This window comes from Ischnura elegans, chromosome 10 (genome assembly GCF_921293095.1).
Source record: "Ischnura elegans chromosome 10, ioIscEleg1.1, whole genome shotgun sequence".
In the NCBI taxonomy this organism is placed as follows: domain Eukaryota; kingdom Metazoa; phylum Arthropoda; class Insecta; order Odonata; family Coenagrionidae; genus Ischnura; species Ischnura elegans.
Window position 1 is genome coordinate 20,177,511 of NC_060255.1, and position 18,137 is coordinate 20,195,647.

Here is an 18,137-nt window from a genome sequence, read left to right on the forward strand (position 1 = left end):
CACGATTCTTCCCTTCTTCGGACTTCCTCATTCCCCAGATTTATATACACTATATCTATTTTATATCCACTAATTTTTCTACTAGATGCAGAAAATGTTTGAATGTGCTGTATAAATGCTAATAAAATCAATTTCAATACATCACGCCTTACATTTACTGTTTTAATAATTTGGTTGGCTTTCGCCCGTTGGTGGTGGTCAGGAATGTCACTCAGCCGTTGCATCGTGTGGGAAATGGTCACGCAAAGACTCGAAACAAGATTAGCTCGTCCTTCCTCTCCAAGGCCGCATTTCGAAAATGGAGACGCCACGATCGATAGCAGAAAGAAAGAATGTCCATTCGGTAGAATGAATGAATGCATTAAGAGAGGTCGCATTGCTTCTATTCCAACGGTCTGATTGCCTGACGTATTACGGCAAAACGGCTGTCATTCAGGCACCTCTTAACTAACTAACTAATATCGTGAGGTTTTTCAGGCTTTCTAACGCAGGGCTGCTTCTGGGAGAAATTAAATATCAAGACTTTTCATTCAAAATGTGCGAAAATTTTCTGCTCAATCATAATTATTGTGGCAACTACATATTTCGCCATTAAAGCATGATGCACAAAGGGTAGGAAAAATAGACTTTGCTGTTCCCCAAAATAAAATATATATTTTCAAAGCACTGAAGGAACAAGTGGCTTTGTACGCAGTCACGCGCACGGGTGTAAAGTTAAATACACCAAAGGATGAAGTTCGCCATGAAAAAATATTTGACTTAGCCGGGATTCGAACCCGGATCTCCCGGATCCCGAAGTTCGCTCTGAGAAGATGGCTTGGTGGTGTAACTGGTAGCACGCCTGACCGGCAATCGGGAGATCCGGGTTCGAATCCCGGCTAAGTCAAATATTTTTTCATGGCGAACTTCAACCTTTGGTGTATTTAAAATATATATTTGCGACCGGGATCTATTTCGACCGGAACAGCAAAGCCTTTTTTTTACCCTTTGTACATCATGAAAGAGTTCCACCATGTTACGCCACCCAGCAGCATTCACTTTAAAGCATAACATAATGCATAGTTAAAATCTTCCCTGAATAGAGCATAAAATATATTCATTTTTTAATTTAGGATCTAAGAAGTAGCACTTCGTTATAATGAGTAAAACCTCGTGCAATTCATGTATATTATTTGATTAATAGTTATTGTCCATTTCCAGAAATATTTCAAATGACATTTAGGCGTTATTTTTTTGACGGAAATATCATTTGGAAAGCAAATATTTTTCTGCATCTAATTGGAAAATTTCTTGGATATTCTTAGCATGAACATCTATACCTGGAGGACCGAATTAAGTAATGAGGAAGGTTAAAAAAAGAAGCCTCATGTAAACCGAAGGAGAAAACGGAACAAGTTCATCGGTTTATTAGTGATGCACGATGGCCCGATAAAAACAATCATCAAGCAGGTGGCAAGAACGGAAAAGGAAAGCCTTTACATGTATTTCACTTCCGAGTTACGACCAATTCGACCTCGAAGAAGTCTTCGGAACGTATCCTGTTATTCATATTCTGAGCAACCAGAAAAAGTAAGTATAGAAACAATAATGATGACAGTGGATAGTGATTTTGCACAAAAAAATGTTTTTGTTCTGCGTTTTTAACATACATAGTGAATTAAGTAAATACTCTAGGACTGGATAATATCTGTTGGGTTTTACTGGATAGTTCAATATTTCGGCGGAAATATAAAATGTAATAAATTCTGTGAATCGAACACACCGGAATTTTGTGTTTATGTCGACGTGTAAAGCTTTATGGTTACCCTTAGTGTACAATGAAGGCAAGTTTACATTGCCCTTACATTAACTGGTGTAATTTTAAATTTACTTTCTTGCCTCATCACACATCTTGTTAAACAAAGAGAGATGTTTCCTTAAAATGTAATAGATTGGTCATTTGAAATCAAGAAAATTATGTTTTTGTGTTGAATTTGTGATTCAGCAAAACTGCAGTGTATTATGTACTTTGTGTTATGCAGCTAATATCTTAAAAGAGAAACTTTTGAAGAGTCAGTTATCCTCAAACAGGAATTATCCTAAGGGGGACCTAATGTTCCTTGTTGTATGTAAAAATTTTGTATTACTCAAGCTCTGTATATTATACAATGAATAAATTTCAATTTAATGAGCGAATGCATGAACGCGTACATTTACCGTGTAACCATCCAAATTTTACAAATGAATAAATCTTGCCCTAACTCGTTTCATGCATTTTTACGTCTTTCTTTCGTCAAAATCGTTCACTCAAATGCGCACGAACATTGCTTGTTAATTTATCATATGACTGTGCCTCAAAATAGGTCGTAAGAGCGTTATCGGTTACATCAATCACAGGAATTACCGATCGCCGTTCTTGGAAAGCTTATAACTCTTGATAATTGGATTTTCGAACTGCGCGGTAACGCGATTTATGTCTCAGTGATTTCATTTGATCAGCAGTGAAAGGATCCGGTTGGAAATGAAGCACCTTTGAAACTTAGCACTCAAAAAACACCGATACGTTTATATGCGTGGATTGAATAGTAGACTATTCTGCGAGACTATTTGTCGTATTTTGATATTGATAAGTTTTGCATCCACACAACTCTCGGGTTAAAATGCCTTGCGGCTTGAGTCACGAGTTAAGGAAGGAATATAATTTCACATTATGATGGGCACGTAAGAACTTCTAAACAGGCCATCTGGAAATTTGTACGTCTGCCTATATGTCAAATATCCCTTTTATATCCGATACTAACCAGTACTTCTTAATGTTTTATCGCATGGAAACGCATGAAAATTATTATTTGGCTATTTATAAAGTTTTATATCCAATTTCAAACTAAAATGGCTTTATCACTACTCAGTTTGTAATCAGATTTATTTTAATGCGATGATATGCGCAGGTAATGAGTTGCGGTTGAATTTCCTCTTTTTGGGATAGGTACATAGTTTGTGGGTCATATAGTGCCAATAAATTATTGCAAATTAACTGTTCTTTAATTCAGGTTCCTATGTATACATTATTGGTTCTCTACATCTAGTTGTGCAATGGATGAAAAGGTTTCGCAGAAAATTCAGTGGCGCTACTCTTGGAGAGACTTTGACTTTCTCTACTGCATTGAGTCATTCAAGGACAAGTATTCGAAGGTCGAAACAATTTACAACGCCTGTATTCTATAATCTAGCTACTCTGATGAGGGTTTAATTTCTAGAATTTTAAGTAGAAGCAAGGATAACGGTAAAATGTGCATAGTTATGATTTACTAACAACAGGGTGATGAAGCACGGTAGTAGAAAATGCGTTAATACTACCAATTTATTTATTTCAAAGCAAAAAAATGAATTTGTAGCCATGTTACCCTGCTTATTGTGCGCAGCCTTAGAATAATATGATCTCATTGAGAAGCTCAAATTCCGTCAATTTGGCCCCGCTAAATTTTTCTTGGGAAACTTTTTGACCCATATTATCAATGTAATGAATTTACTGCAATTTTTATATAGGTAATTAAGTATAATTATTATAAGTCTTTGCGAAAATATCGGAATTTTCCTCAGCGCCTATACAATTATTTTTATGCCCTTCTCACGGATTTGAAAGAGTCCGTTCCTTAATTTTAACGACTCTAACGAAAATTACTGGAAAAATTCCTGAAAAATATTATTCAAAGTGGAGAAACCGCATTCAAAGCATCAAAAACCATACCTCTTCCCACAAAAAGCCGGAGAAAACGAAGAAATAAATTTTCCTTCACTTGCAGTACAGTAATTTATGACAATGAATCGAGTAGTCATCGAGATACATTACTTCAAACTCAGGTATCTTGACTTTTTTCTAGGACAATACATCAACATCTGCATCATTCTGTGCGAGCAACCACAATCGTGCATGATCATAGGTTTTCCTGGCGTATCAGGTTCAGAAAATTTTATCGGGTTTTCCACAAAATGACTAGATAGAAGTATGACTAGATAAAAAGATATGTTAAAATAATTTTACATTGTTTTTTTCCTAGTCGCAAAATTTTATAACAATGCCCGCCGCATCTCTTGCCAGTACTGCAAGAAGAAGGATAGCATTAAAATAGTTAATTACAAAGGACATATTTTTTACCGAGATTCGCGGTGCTAAGAAGACTGTAAAGGTCCGTGGTTTGATTCCCAGTTCAGGGGAATTTTTCGCTCATTGCGATTAAAGTGAATGTCACCTTTGTTCTCGCGATAGGATTGAAATATTCCACAAGAACAGTAATTCCTTAATTTTTCCCAAAAACTTCCGTAAACCTGATCTCTCTTTTCGTGAGTTTCAAGAAGGTCATCTTCGCTCGCTCGCAAGAAGCCTGGCTGGCTACAAATTCTTGCGCGAGGTCGATACATATCAATGAAGGTCCCCGACACTGCACCTTTGCATGTTCTCATGAGAAAATGACGCTTCCAGTAATCTTCACGTCGAGGTTTTCTCGAGGAAAAGACCCGAAAAAGACGTCTCCATGTTTAGGAGCCCCTGTCGGCGGTGTGGTGTCACCTGGAGAGATCACTAAAGTGAATGTCTTCCCGAAGCTCAAGTAAGAACGCGCATGTTACCATTTATTATTATTTTTTTTATTATTAAACAAGTTGTTATAAGTGCGACATGACCAGGTGGTAACATACAACATAAACATGTATAAATGACTGAGTACAAAATATAAAATGCTAAATAGAAAAATATAATTAGGCCCTCACAATTCAATTTTGTTAACACATCAGTCCTTTTGTGTACATCCCATGTGCCCATTTTTAATTCTTCAAATTAATTCCTTTACAAGCTATCTCGTAGTTAACTTTTATATCGTTATATTGTTGCCTTAAGGTAAGTCTCAAGTTGTTTTTATCCTCGTGTACTATTTTGGTCGACATTTGTAATTTTGTGTTGAGTTTAAAATGTTATCAGATTTTATTCCTTCCAAGCCCCCTCCCCTAAATTCTTTTTTATTTTTTTTGCTACTAAACCCGACGAACGCTTGTATTCCAAGTTTAAGTCCAAAATGAAGAATATTAAGTGCTAAATAAAAAAATACAAAACGATCGTCATAGTTCAATTTTTTCAGCCTCATCGTACGAGTATTAATAAGGGCTACATGGGCAATATTATCTCGAGTAAACCACTACAGTCTTCTATTTCCCCGATGCAGACAGGAAAATATCATCGTATTTGATAGCTGCCTCGGAGGCCCTATCATAAAATTGCGATCCTTCCTCTCCAAATAACTGGGGCATTTCAATCTATTTGACTCCACGCAGGAGCACCAATGTATGCTTTATAGATACCCTAAAATCGTGCTTCTCTCTTTCTTGACTCTAATGATCCTCAGCCCATTATTTTTTACAATTCCTGTAACACTTGCCTTCCTTTACAAAAACTCGAATTACCAATTTCATAGCCTAGCGCTGAATTTTAGTCACGTGCTTGATATCCCTTTTCAGATTACTGCCGGAAATAAAAGTGTCTCTCCTTAGTGATAGCTCTATACCTAAAACAGGTAGCTGATCTCCAAGAAGAACAGCTATTTTGGATTTAATGTAGTAACATAAATACCTCTCTACGTATGTATGGCTCAAAACTTGAAAAATGTGATTGGCTTTGATTGAGTAGAGTTACTTTTGGTGTAATAGATTTATTGAAGGCCTTCCATCATTGATTTATTTCTTAAATGTGAACAAAAAATTTTTCTCCAAATACCATTTAGAAAAGGTACTACTAGCAACATAAATTTACGTATTAAAGTAAGAATTATTTTCCCGGGGAATATTGAACTCATAGTTTAAATTGCAATGAAATCGTTCAAATTCTTCGAATCAACGGTTGTAAGTACTGGTTTTTACGTATTATAAACGGTTTTAATGTGAAAAAATATCTTTATTTGGGGCCACTTATAAGAACTTCCATAAAGAACCTCCTCCATATGGAACATGTTGATTCTTTTTTGTAATGAATCAGTTTTGCATGGATTCCGGAGGACATATTTGAGTGATACTTCCCACATATATCAGATTTGGTGATATATATGGTGAACTAGGAGAAATTAAGGGCTTTCCCCAATTTCGTATCCGTGAGGTTCACTCCGTTCCAACGGTGATTGTATTTCATTGTTAATTGCTTTCAAAATTTAGTTCATTCAGCGTAGACCGCACGATTTGCATAAAAGCATCTGTTGCATTGTTTACCTAAGTCGCAGCAATGCAACGTTTGAAATTTAGTATTTTCATGCAAAATTTAACTTGTAAAGCGATTAATGTGATATATGATCTTGTTTTTTCTCGGCGAATATTTCTTATAAATATTTCTCGGGTTTCTAGCCGAGTGAGAATTTTTTGGTCTAGCGTTTCGACGGAACACTCTTCCATAGTCCTCAGAGAATTAATGTCTCATTAATTGTCTGAGGACTGAGGAGGAAATGTCAAATCATGGAAGAGTGTTCCGTCGAAACGCTAGACCAAAAAAATTCTCACTCAACTAGAAACCCGAGAAATATCGATTAATGTGAATTTTCCATTTAATGGTTAATCAGCGAAACCCAATGAATTATTACGCTATTCGAAATAGTGAAGAAAAATTAACGCACTCTGTTCATAAATAGGGGTTTTTATTGTTTATAATTCCCTTAAATTAGTAAACATTTGTAAGGATTGCCTTCTAAAATAATAATAATAATAATACAATTTTAATTCGCCCAAAATACGTGTACATGTGTGCATTTAAAGGTGGCAGCACAAGCTGGAATAAGAATTTAAACTCGAGGTCGGACTTACAATGAGTATTGATAGTTCTTCTCCTTTACATAAGAGACCATTACTTGAATCTGATTATCAGGCTTTTTCCCATAAGAGATTTGTTCACATATTGTTTTGCAAATTACAGCCAATGGTCACCATAGAAGATTTAATTTTCTGATTTGGTCTTGCCGTTCATAGTATAAATTGGTTGCTGCTCGGCGTCTTGTACAATAAGATTATAGCTAATGAGATGGCACATTTCCGTTAAGAATTTTCATACATTGTAGAAAGGAAAAGTAACTTCTCGTCATCTGAAGAATAAATTTGAATGTTTTAGTTTAGTGTGCGGAACAATATCATATGGGTTGTACATAGCATTATGGGTTTTCCCGCTAAAAAGATATGATAGAAAATTAAATATAAGATATATATGTTAGTATTTAAATTAAAAAAAATAAAGTAGTTGTAGTTAATAGATTGCATGCATAATACAGCCATTAAATCGTATATTTCATTTACTAGCTTGGTATGTTTATTTCCATTAGTATATTTCAGCGAAACCACAAGTATATAAACAAACAATAATTTATTATAAAAAACTAACATTTTCTAGGCGTAGCATAAAAATATAAAGAATAGGTTTGTATTTTTGTTTAAAATTTGAAAACCATTGCGTGATGGCCAGATCAAATGAAATTACCCATCGGTCGCAATGCTGAGAGGTGGATGGGAATGGGAAAATTTTCAAGTCCACCTGCTGTCATTAATCCGGTGTCCATTAGTGCAATTAACTGCTCCGTTTCCGAAGGAGGTTCACTTGATCATTCGTACGAGAGATAATATCGTAATTCTGCCCGAGTCGAATTCAATTCCAATCATCTACCTCCGCTGCGAGGATATCTGTTCGAGATGGCTGTCTTTACCCCGATAGATTTGAAGGTATAGTGCCGCAAGCTAAAAAAAGAGACTGGTCAAAATTTATTAACCGCCACAAGTGAGCAAATACTATTTTTCGAACGTGATGCTTGGAAGTCGAGTTTGATATTACGGCAGGTTGATGTTTTTGAAATATAAGGCGTTCTACTAATATCATATTTAATTTATTTTTAAATATTTATTTTAAAAAAACCGTATTTTTAAATTTCTACAAGCACATCTAAACAATACCCAGCGATCTACCCCTAGTTTGAGGCATAGGGTGATCAATCGCCATTATGCAGCATTCAAAATTATGTCCAAATGCACACTTCACAGTCGAAAAACATTACGCATAATAACAAAAAAATACGGCCACATTCCTGCCAAGTTAAAACTTGCCAGCGGCTAGTAATTCCTATAATAAATTCATGCAAGTATAGAAGAATGGTAAAAATAAAAACGTAATGAGTCATCCATGTGAGTGACGACGTTAATTCTATGAATCGAGACGCCGCGGCGCGCCGGCGGCAGGGGTGGTAACGGCGCGCCGTTACCACCCCTGATAGTTCGAGGAAAGGATGACATTTTAAATCTCTCTGTTTTGCAGTATATTTCCTGCATTTTCTTCTCGTGATCACGTCTGCCATAGTTCAATGGTTAATGAAGGATATTTTTCACGTCATTTGAGGAAACTCTTCTCCGAATTTACCAAGTAAATGTAGCCTTCTTGTATACTTAGCTCTACGCTCCTGTAAAGATCTCGTCGTTGCATATAAGAAACTCCGCACTTATTATCGTAACAAGCCATCGCCAATCTGGACACCTCTAACTGAGGGACAGATTTCTTTTCCGAAGAAGAACCCTCTTACATACGGCCTATCTCACTTACGACCACAAATGCATTTTCTCTTAATTGTTCGCATATGATATTTCTTTCTTACTCCACCTGACACCCTTGTATGGTTTTCTGGCCTTTTACGCCTTTGAATGTTTTCTTCTAATAAGGTAGAGTTTGTGAAAAGCTAGCGAAAAATAGTCATACCAGTAAAGATGAACGCCGCACTTAGGGAAAATGAATGAACGTTGACGTCAAATGCATCACAGACCATAGAATAGACGGTATTACATAATATTTTAGGCTGTGGAAGTATTCTTGGAAATTTTATCCTTTGTCTTTGTCAACTGATGACTTTTGGCACCACTGCACGCGGAAAAAAATCGTGGTGTGGGCCTTTTAATAACTCGAATGTAATTTAAACTCCATAGCTCGCCACGACATTTTTAATCGTCGTTTACCTTTCACTTTTCCAGAACTCATAAATGAAGAATTAACTTAAACAATTCATTTGTAACCCTTAAAAGTTTATAATATCTATCGTCTCAGGCTCAAGTTTGTGGAAGTTCGTTTTGAGCAAATGAAAAGAAAAACTTTGTACTTTTCCACCAATCTATTTTGTCGTTAATACTAGTTACGACGTAGTGGCGACATCCTCTAGTACCTTCCTTAAATTTTACCTTCTTTAAATTTTACCTTCTTTAAATTTTACCTTAATTAAAATTTTAACCTATATTTCCTTAAAATTTTCATTAGTAGCCCTGCCAATATTTAAAATTGATAATAATATAGTTATGACTTTATTTCATTCACTTGCATAATTAACAGCATACAATAAGCTTCAGCTTTTATATAGTGAGAGATAGTGTCACCTCAGAAGAGCAATCTTTAGGTGTGTTTGCCATCCGAAACATATAACAGCACAGGGAAACAAAAATATCTGAGCACAAAGGCAAGTTTATGCACAAAAAGTTTTCACTATCAAAAAAACACCAAAATCTGTGGACAATAACATCAACATAGAATTCATCATATCAAAAAATTTATGGATACTTAAACTGCTGAGTATTCAGTAATTCACCGCATTCTACTCATATATATTTCAGGTCAATTTTTCATTTCTGACATTTGGCATAAAAGTTTTTTTCATGCTACCTATAATACGTATTGAAGAATATTTCTTCGATGTAACCGATTTGAAAAAATATTGTTCCTCCTATTAACCTCTTAACTGACGTATACATCTCACGTAAGGTCAAATTTTCTTCTGAAGTTACTGTCCGTCAGTGAGAGGTTTCTCAGTAATTCATCCAAAGTCTCACATCCTTATACAAAAGTGATTAAATAGAATGACGTTCGTAGACGTGTAGTCGACTGATATACGTTCTCCCGTGATAGAAGAGATCATTTGCACGAGCGGCTTGTCCTCCGTGGTAGCAATATTATTCTTACCCGTCCAATGAAGTAATGCTTAAGATCCTATCCAAACTAGTCCCCCGCTCCGCACACAGGCAAGATGGACTCCTCAACGCGGAACCAAGCGAGTTCCTGGACTTATTCCCGATTCTAGGTGTGGATTAGTGATGGCATTCTTCGTCCCACATATATTTCAGCGCCGCGAGAACACTTCCGCTTAACGGACAGGGAGAAATGCAGTGTGCGGGAATTTATAGAAAAAGATTTGACGCGCTTCGGAGATGCCGCGTGCCTCTCCTTCCTTCGCGGTAGCATCATCAGCGCAAGAGAGCAGTTAGAAGGTCGAGAAAGGTTATAACGGCGTCGGTATGTGCATACTGGTATTTGAGACAGTTGATGCATTTCGTTATGAGTCTCTTGAGGAGGAATACCATTAAAATAAAAGTTATGTGCGAGTTAAAAGCGTAAGAATAACTATTTTAAAAATAATTCGTTTTAACAGTGTGGTTTCCTATTATTTTTTTATTGCCTAAATCGAAAGAATCAATATGAAACCAAGAATGAATATCACATTTTATTTTAGAAAGACTATCTAAATTAACGTTTGCCTTTGTTCATACGGTAGTGGATATGCTGTTCCCTTCCCCAAAAATATTCATATTTCGTATTATGGCCTCATACCCAGTTTTCTACTCTTTTTTCTCTTGGTCTATTTCTTCCGGAAATCTCCACTCCTTTTGTCTTTCATTATATATCAGTTGTAGGCTTTGCCTTTTTTGAGAACGTCTTTTCTCGTGATTAGTTTATCTCAAAATTCTGCTTTATTTTCTTGCGTTTTTCTTTTCCTCGGCTCTCCTTCTGTTCTCTCCTTCGGGCCCTCTTTTCTTCATTCTTCGTCTGTTACTGAGTTTTTGATCTGTGGTTTATATATCCATGCAGAATATGAGCCTATGAAGAAATTTTTCTGATTTTGATAGATTTTCATGGAGCTGTAAGAGTATCTCCCCGGCATGTCTCCCTATTAAATTCGACTTCCCGCTTCATTTCACAGCAATTCCCATCTCCGTTCATTCTATCAATTATTCCATTTTAATAAGATATGCTGTTTTATATTCCTCTTGAACATTTTCGTTATTAAAAGGTGAACCACATAAGGTCCAATTATTGTAGCAGTTGCATCAATAAAATGACGCATGTATGTTGAAATGGAGATAGCCACAGGAAGGCTTTAATACAGTCGTGAATTTGTATTAGATGAAATGGAAATCAAAGTGCAAGAATCACGATAATTGAATAGAGTTGAAAAAATGACTCCATTGCGATGAAGATATTATTGTATTATATTGTGATGATATTACTATATTGAAAATTTATTTACTCCTTAATCAACCATTGAAAAGCATACAAAACGAGATAATCGAAGCTTTTAGCAGTCTTCATAACCATAAGACCTTTAATAAGAGCAGCAACAAAAGATGAATTTCATTTGTGTATAAACAGTAATAGTGATCACTATTTTTTCCTCCTTGTCCGCTTGGATAACATTCTATCTTTCTAACACGGATTTTAGTGTTCCCTCGGTAAGCTCTCGCTCCAGTCATATAATAGGCTCCTCCGCCTTTTATAGTTTCCTCTCCTCTCCCACCATGTCCAGCACTTCTTCGTTCTTTTAGCTCTCCGTCCAATTAAGCCTTTCCATTCTCCATATTACCCACATTTCAAACGTCCTCAGTCCCTACTCTTTCCTTAGAGTCCATGTTTTACGCTTCGTTAAGTGCCGCAGTGCTCTTGCATTACGATTCTCTCATAAACCCTTTAAACTCTTTGCCACTCATGAACTTCTCCTTATCTGGAGCAAATCTCTCTATGCGTTGCGCAAATAATTGAACTGCTCCACTTCCTCAAGTTTGTGCTCATCGTCTTTAATGTCAAGCCACCATTTCCTTGCATTTGAATAAAAGGACTAATTTATTAATTACCCTGGGGCTGTACCCCTTAAAAACAAAGAAAAATATACATATTTTTAGGAACATAGCTGGGAAAAATCAACCATTTGGTACACAAATAGTAAAAAAAAATTAGTACGAATTACAATTTTTACAGTCAAATGCTGAATGCTGTATTTCAGAAATCATTTGACAAAATTCATCGGCAATTTTTTTAAATTTGGCAAAAGTGCGTTTAATGCATTGAAAAATAGTATTTTTATCTTTTGCCTTCTGAGGGCCAATTACTTTAAACTAATTATTCAACTTACCGCTGTATTGTTGATTCTTATTTTTTCTTCCAATTTTAGCAATTTATTATTATTTCACAGTGTGCCAAGGTCTCTCTCACTCTGTTAGAAATTATTTTCCGATATTATGCTTGCATACTATGCAAGTAAAATTATTTTTTATGGTTGTGAGAGGTACCTGTCATAAACAATAATTCCTGTGGTACAAGTTGAAATAACAGTGCTTTCAAAAGATCATTAATTGTTCTTCTCTCAAATTGAATACCAACATCACCTTGCTTAGAGACTATGTTGCCTTTTCTTGCTCCATTCACCATGTTCAAAATGACATCACTGAGCTGCAATGAATACTTCACACCTCATATAACCCCGAGCAACCTGAACACCCGCTGGACTGTGGTCATGTGGTCATCCATTCTTCCCATGCGTGTAATTTCATTCGTCTATCCTCGCGCCACAATCGGAACTCCACGAAGTAATCTGTATCTATATCATAGTTCGAACCACATTCGTCTGTTTTCTTTCAAGCAAAACCTATCGCGTTGACGCCTCGCTTGCCTAACCTAGAGTAGCCTTCTCTCCTTATCTCGGTTTGAAAACGTTTCCGGAGCCATGTTTTGGTGACCTATTTTCGTTTAAGATTCCAATAAATCTCACCTCAAGGGCTTGGTGGAGAATTGATGTGGTCGAAATTGAGTCGCACGTTACAGCTCAAAAATTTAACCGCAACGGGGGCTCAGCCGACTTTTTGCCTTCGTAGCGGAGGTAATCATTTACATCCGCATGCTCTAGGAAGCGAAAACGAACATTAATTTACATACGATGCAATTTTTTCCCGGCGAATTATTTTCTTAAAGTCTCCTTCGGATCTCTACCTGTTAAAATCAGGGTTGGCAAGTGAAACGAAACGAAAATGTTTCATTTCGACCGCGAGGGAAACGAAAATACGAGGCCTAGGTTTAGTTTCGTTCCTGAACTAAATTCACCATGGAGTTTAGTTTCGACCCGGGACAAAACTTTAATCCCGGTAATGAAACTAAATTAATCGAAACTCCACTGCTCATACTTATGTTTCGAACCCTGAAGTTGAGTGGAGGGGGATAAGAGGGAATATTTTCCACCCATTACGTTTGACATTCGCATAGAGAGGTTAAGATATTGAGCTTAAAAGTTGAATGGCCAGTTTGCGTTCGCCGTTCTCCTGTTAGTAGCAAAAATATGAGTGCCCCATGCATCTAATGGCGGTAGGCCGAACCTCTACTTCATTCAACCACACTTCGTACTCGGTGTGAGGGTCGAAACTAAACCGTTTGAAGTTGAAGCACGTGGTCCCTCCGGTGTGAAACATTATCTGTGTTTTGTTTCGTCCCAGAGTTTTACTTTAGTTTCGAACCGAAGTAGTTTTGACTCCGATTTCGTTTCCACCTTGAATTTTGCTCCCCGGGTTAAAATCCATTTCGTTTCTACATTCCGCTCCCTGGAACGAAACTATTGAAATTTTACTGGTTTTGGCTTTTGTTTCGTTATACTTACTAACCCTGGTTAAAATCGTGGTTATCACCAATGTTCCAACGGGCGACTCGTCCATCATCACCAAGGTGTAACCCCTGATGACGATTGACGAGTCATCCTTTGAAATGTTTGTGATAAATAACGATTTTAACAGGTGGAAACCCGGAGAAGACTAAACGAAAATTCGTTCACTTGTTCACGTAATGAGCTAACCTTAGTATAGTAATTGTAGAAATAAAAAAAATTGTAATAAATATTTTTCATCGCGATAATTTCTGATTTAAAATATTGATTTTCAAAACAACTTCGCTGACTTTACCAACGTGACGAAAAAGATATTGCTTCCTGCACTGAATTTTTAACTTCTTCGGCTTGTTTCAAATTTATTTGTGTTTTCTAATCACATCATTTAATTGCTCATGACTTGTTCAGAGCCTTTCCTGAAGTACGTAGCTAGCACTCAATTGCGTTTAACTCAGACGATGCATATCAGCCATAGAAAAAGAGATATTTTCAATTGAAAGATATTCATTGCATATATATTTCATATAACTCCTACATTTCACTAAACGGGTTCCCTTCGTATCTGCGGCTAAGTGAATGGGGTTAAGTTATTAGACAAATTTTCCATTTTGGGCGCAAGGTTTTCCAATCTGATATCAATTGCCTTTTGAAATATTCCGTCTCAATAATTGGATGTCAAGCAGAATTTTCCCGCCTCATCAAAACGGATGCCTGTAACACGGCTGTAAATTTTGGCAAAAACTTATTCAGTCTATTCGCCGGATTAGCATCAGATCTTTCTTCAAGCTGATATTCACCCGTAAGTGTTTGAAATACGGATGTTGGATATGGATGGAATATGTGAGACGAAAATTGTGGGAAAATAAGCGAGATAGTACTTGGAAACAACGGGAGAAGGAAGCGATTGACTGATAGAAATAAAAAAAAGGTGCTGATGTTTCGTAGGTTGACCGTGCGCTGAGGGGCGCAGAATCAATCAATTCGTGTTGATTTCCATTCGTTCTCGTTTCTTGCTTTCGATACACCAACTTTATTTTTTTTAATACAGCGTTTCCAAATTTCCCGGAGAAAACGTTGTCCTCGCTCATAGAATTAGCAAAATTAGTTTTATTCCGGACGGAATCGGCGTTTTCCACTTGAAAATCGAAGGTTCCCTCTTAATTAGAGAACCATTTGCCTCAAGGTACTTCGCGCTGTGGTAGTCCCACTGTGGCTCAGTGAGTCTTTGCTCTGAGCCTGTCTTGTGGCTCGGTTAGTCTCAGTGGTTAGAGTAAATTATCCGCCCGCCAAAACCGAAGGTCGGGTTTCGATTTACCCCTGGAAAAATTGCTCCTGTAGAGGACACGGGTATTTTTGATGGTACATTGTTGTTGATTGCTACACGGAAAAAAAGAATTGTTAATAACTATAGAACATGTATAATAGGAATTATTTTTCTTAAATATGCTTAAGTTTTGATGCAAATCATAAAGCTCTTGATTTATTTCAGCTATTTTTCTTGCCGAATCTTATCAAACATTTCGGCATTGCATAATTTGGACGATTGTACGAAAGAGTTTGGCAAAAATAACTGCATAAATTCGATATGCTTCAGAATTCGGTAACTTTCATCGAAGTGATGATTAATTTTATGAACGTACTTGCTATTCAATAAGCCATATGAATCCAAAAGTTCGATGAATTTCATCAGAAACTGGTATATCTAGCTAAACTTATTTTCATAGTAGAAAATTCTCCATTTCAAAGAGCTTGAATGTTTCTTTTCAGGTAGGTGGACATTGATAAATACAGTGGTGTCTCGGTAATCCGGCATATATCGGACCAGGGGCCGTATTCTGTAACTCCAAACCGATCGGTGCGGCACCGATTCGTCGGGTGCGACGTCACACCGACTCCCGGTAAGAAGTCGTGCGATTCTGTACGAACCCGGTCGGTGCGGCACCGACGAGAGGACGGGAGATCGTCGGTAGCCGTACCGACAGCAAAGAGGTGTCGGTACGGCCACCGACTAGTGGGTTTCATGAATTCCCCGGTGCGCATTGTACGTTTTATTTTGTTTTTACCTCATCACCGAGTAAATAATGAGGTTTTCTCCAATGTTATCTTTTTCTGCCCCTTCGAATACGCCTCTATAATTCACTGTGTCATCATCTATATTAATTACCTTGACAGAAATATAAGATAATGGTTAATAAAAATGAGGTTTGCTAACATATAATGACTTTCTCTCATTTATGTTACCGCACTTTCACTCGCTTGTAATAGGCTTTATTTCTCTCTATCATCATTTACTTGCTCCTTTGACATAAAAAAGATATTTTTGATTAAATATGAGTTTTGCCGCAATGTTATCACTTTATATCACTCTGAATAGGCGACTGTTATTTCACTCAATCTGTCATTTTCTCTCACTTGGAATGCGCAACTTATACATATGTATTTCACCCAATCACAATTTATTTACTTCCTCGTCATTACACTTCTTTTAATTGCACCCAGCTCCATATTTTTATAACAATTTCCTAACTTGTTCCTCTAATATTACATTTGCATTTGAATCCTACGTTCACGTTCCATGGTATGCTATTTTCGTCTGCTACGGTGCCAATGGCATAACCTTCCGTTGATAACATTTATACGGAACTTACTTAATGACAACTATATTACCAAATCATGAATAAATAGCATTATACGGAACCAATATTTAAAAAAAGAAACTACGATCTCAAGGATAGTTTCAATAATTCATTCCAGCAACAACAATCTCCATCACATACAAACTTTATTGTGATGTTGTAATATTGTTTCCTTCGATTCTGTAGGTACAGCATTACTACCACACATTATATAAGCATTGTTAACAACTTATCCAATATCGTTTATCTTAATCTAGCAATAAGTCGTAATTTCCGCAAATAAAAAGATTGAGAATGACGACAACAAACTGTGCCAATGAGTCTTCACTTGTTTTTACCCTTCTTTCATTGGTGGAGACACGTGAAACTTCGGATATATTCGGATTTTCCCTGTTTGGGAAGGAAGGGGAACCGTACCGACTGGTTTGAAACCGACGACCTTACAGAATCGCTGAAAGTGTCGTCGTCGGTGCGGAATCCGTTGTCGGTACGGTTTGATGTCCAGTCGGTGGGCTTGAAAGGGAAACCGACCGGTGCGGCACCGACGAAATACAGAATACGGCCCCAGAGCCCTGCCGCATTACCGAAAACACCGCTTTACTGAATCACTATTAATTACGCAATGAAACGGCAGAAGCTTTGTCTTATTGCATGCATGCATGTACATAATATATTCTAACTATTATAACTTATTAAATATTGAAACTTAGCAGCTAAAAAACATGTATGTAATATTGTACTATAAACTACATAACTAAATACACGCAATTGAAGTGTTAACGTAAAGTAAAACTATAGTAAAGAAAAATGATACTCACATTATAGTACTGTATTGCTTCTTTACCATAGTCCATTAGTCCAATAGCGCATTTTTCCATTTGAAGCTCTTCTTTCAGTAAGCAATATTTTACCTATTTTTCTGAGTTTGACTAGGCTCACCGGCGAAGTAGGCTGCTCGAAATCACCGAGCCACCGACTGGGTAGCTGCCTGTATAATAACGCCAGATTATTACGCCTGAGTTGTGAAGTACCGGATTATAGAGAGAGTACTTTACTGTAATTGAATTCTCTTGTTCCCATTGTTTAAATTTATCGCACTCGCTAAAGGCACGTTGTAGTGCAATGGAGGCGCGTAGCTATAATTTTTGTATTGGTGTTTCTAAGTCCACTTCTAAACCTCAGCCTTCCCAATTCGCCGAAAGAATAAAAAATGTACCTAAAGCAAACGATTTACTTTTTTAATCAGATCAATATAGTGACTAATGGACATACGTGGTGGTTATCAGAAGGTCTTTTGCTTCCATTGTAATGCATTTTAGTTAGATGTGTTGTTTTCATTGGCGGATCATGGGGGAGGCACGGGGGCACGTGCTCCCCCCAGAACCTTAAAAAATATGGAAAATTTTACTAAAGTCCCATTATCATTGCGTTCGTTTTGTATTACGAGGTAACCTTGTGCCCCCCCACCCAGAACAAAATCCTGGACACGGCCTTGGGTGTGCCCCCCCACCCCCAGAAAGAAATCCTGGATCCGCCCCTTGTTTTTTTTTTATTTCTCCCGGACATTGTCGTCATTAAAAGATCTGCCAAAGCATATAAGGTCCGATTATTTTAAAAGTCCGTTTAATTATCAGTAAAAATAACGCGGTTGAATCAATAAAATGACACAAGCATATTGAAATGGAGATAGCTACGTTGTGGGTATATTAGAGTTGAGCATTTCTATTTCATGAGAGTTAAAAATGGAAATAAAGTTTAAGCATCAAAGTAAATTAACATAGAA

General features: G+C 36.9%; 1 protein-coding gene and 1 non-coding gene across 2 annotated transcripts in view; both read left to right on the top strand.

Annotated features, from left to right (window-relative positions):
- Positions 1–18,137, top strand: part of LOC124166581 (ribosomal protein S6 kinase alpha-5) — a 656,640-nt gene that overhangs the window by 257,882 nt on the left and 380,621 nt on the right. The gene's annotated exons all lie outside the window — the stretch shown is intronic.
- Trnaa-ggc lies at positions 815–886 on the top strand. Its single transcript has one exon. It is a non-coding gene; the product is annotated as a tRNA-Ala (tRNA).